The sequence below is a fragment of the Limulus polyphemus genome, unplaced genomic scaffold, assembly GCF_000517525.1.
Source record: "Limulus polyphemus unplaced genomic scaffold, Limulus_polyphemus-2.1.2 Scaffold429, whole genome shotgun sequence".
Taxonomy (NCBI): Eukaryota; Metazoa; Arthropoda; class Merostomata; order Xiphosura; family Limulidae; genus Limulus; species Limulus polyphemus.
The window spans coordinates 439,274-442,188 of NW_013666039.1; positions in this window are offsets into that span (position 1 = coordinate 439,274).

The following is a 2,915-nucleotide window of genomic DNA, read 5'->3' on the forward strand; positions in this document are numbered from 1 at the left end:
GTCAATTAACAAACGGAGATGTAACACTCCCTTTCCCTATAGTCTTTTATTGCTAAATTAGTAACTCCCTCGTGTAGCTTTGCGTGAAATTCACAACAAACCAATTAAAGCATGAATAATACTAATAAGGTAAAGTAAGGTTAATTATGAATTTTGTTTTGAAAATGTTTTCAGAGACATACGAAGGTCATTAATGCCGGGATCGAGATTGATACCATTTGGCGTTACAGTATTTAATAGTGCTATCCAATAAGCTTCTTTAATTTTCCTGTTTCTGTTAGATGTAAAATTTATCTCTATACCCGTCAGTTTAATGTCTTCAAGAGAGTGTAAAGGGATGTTAAAGTGTTTTGCAACCGGAAGTTTTTGTTGGTTTTGATTGTCGATTTGTGGTTATTAAAACCTTCTCGTATAGTTATTGGATTAAGTAAATAACGTTTTTTGTAGAGCAGGTTATGAGTTTAGTGATTGTGAACTACTTTTAGTCCTCTTTATCGGAAAATTTTTCCGTTTCCTGAATGAACTTACAGGTTTAGCATCGCTTGCTATTGCAAGGATAGTTTCCACCTGGTGTCGACTTAAAGATGACTTTAGCACGAACTAAGAGTGAACGCAGTTAATTTTTTTCTGAGGAAACTTCTGTGAAAATAGATTTTAGTCGATCATTAAGGTGAAGGGGGTAAAAATGTTTTTTAGTATCCGGGTTGTTTTTTTTTTTTTTTTTTTTTTTTTTTTAGTTTTTGGTGATAGGTAATAACCAGTGAAAGACGAGAAGAATATGTTTTAGATAATTGTTTCAATGCATATTCACGTGGTATATTGTTAGCTTTGTCAAGTTATTGGGTGATAGGTAATAACCAGTGAAAGACGGGAAGAATATGTTTTAGATAATTGTTTCAATGCATATTCACGTGGTATATTGTTAGCTTTGTCAAGTTGTTGGGTGATAGGTAATAACCAGTGGAACACGGGAAGAATATGTTTTAGATAATTGTTTCAATGCATATTCACGTGGTATATTGTTAGCTTTGTCAAGTTGTTGGGTGATAGGTAATAGCCAGTGGAACACGGGAAGAATTTGTTTTAGATAATTGTTTCAATGCATATTCACGTGGTATATTGTTAGCTTTGTCAAGTTGTTGGGTGATAGTGTTTTGTTTATAGCCTCTTTCAGTCATAGTCTGTTTCAAAGAATTAATGTGACGGTCATATTTCTTACTGTCAGAGCATATCTTCTTTAATCTAAGTGCTTGATTGAATGTGATATTGTGTGTGGTGTGTGGAGAGTGGCAGCTTTGATTATGTAAGTACTGTGGTTTATCCGTTGTTTTTCGGTACAAATCAGTATGTAGAACATCATCTTTTAATGTTAGGTTTACATTTAAGAAACTTATTTGGGTAGTGGAGTAATCTAGAGTAAATTTAATAGCACTGTGGAAAGTGTTAGCATGTCTATAAAAGGACAGTAATGAATCTTCGTCTCCTACACAAATGAAAAAAAAAAAGTCACCAGTGTAGCATCTCCAAAACGTTGGTTTGTCTGTGCAACTTTCCAACAGTTTCGTCTCCCACAAAAGTGTTGGCATAGTTTGGTGCCCATAGCTGTGTTTTTTGTTTGAATATATAACTCATTATTAAATTCAAAACCGTTAAGTGTAAGTACTAGTTCAGCTAATTCTGTAATAATTTGAGTATTGGGTTTGTCTAACGTTAGCAGAGAAGATTTAAAAAATAAATTATTCGTTTTCTATTTCCCTCCAAAAAATATGTTGTATTCAGTTGTTATAGAAAACAATACCGCTTTTCATTCTTAAAACAATATATATATATATATAGATATTGTTGAGTAAAGGTGAATAATCAATATTATTGTAACTATGTGGTGATTCACAGATACATCCCAACAACGGTATGCATTATTTGATGGTTGTGGCATTTTAGAGTTAACTTTTAACTTCTGAGGCTCACAGATTTTGTTTAACACGCAAAATATAAATAAAGGGTCTATGTTATTTTTGTAATGTTAGGTTAGCATATTTCTAAACAGAATTTTGTTAAACTATTACAAACCTAAATTCTTTCAAATAATATTTAGAATGCGTTATTCTGCATACTAAACGTGCAATTAAGATTTTCGAAGTTAGCTATGGGTATCTAAATAATGGATTAGCAGTTGTCATTGAGTTACTCCAATTGTCGTTAATTAACTATTATTAGCTACATACATTTTGGTGATCTGTTAATTTCATAGAGTTCAAAATCAACACTTGAGAATGGTTGGGAAAACAAGTTTACCTCAACGCCAGTCCTCTTATAGTGAGTTTCGACGTGTGACGCGTTCTCAGACAGTTTTTTATCGGATGCCGGTAAGCGAAATCATATATATAAAGGTGCACTGTAGGGGCTGATCGCGGGGAAGGGGAATAGAGTGGATAGCCACCCTCTTTTCGTGAGTAAGAAAATATCAAGAAGTAAGAAAGAGTAATCATAACAAAAAAAAGGAGGGTTTAAAGTACGCTATCAACCTTATCTACTGCAATATCCATAATCTTTGTAATCAGCCAGTTCGTATTAAAGATTTTCTAAGAAATATAAAAACAACATTACTAAAACATTACCATCCTCTGTAAATTTTTGTGTACTTCAGGAATCTAATGATCTGAAACGCAAATGATTGGGAACTCATATTTCAGTTCAATATGGAATATGAAACAGCATAAACAGCAAGTGTTGCCTGGCGCTAGAAACGTCAAGTCCTGGAGAAAACACCCTCGCCAGGCCCCCTTTCTCTCTCTCTTTTTTAATATTTCCAATAATTTATTAAAAAGAAGATCCTAAATTAGGACAACAACGACCTCATAAACCAGACAAAATCATAGCAGCAGCTGTTTTTTACCTCACAGTATTGTTTTTTT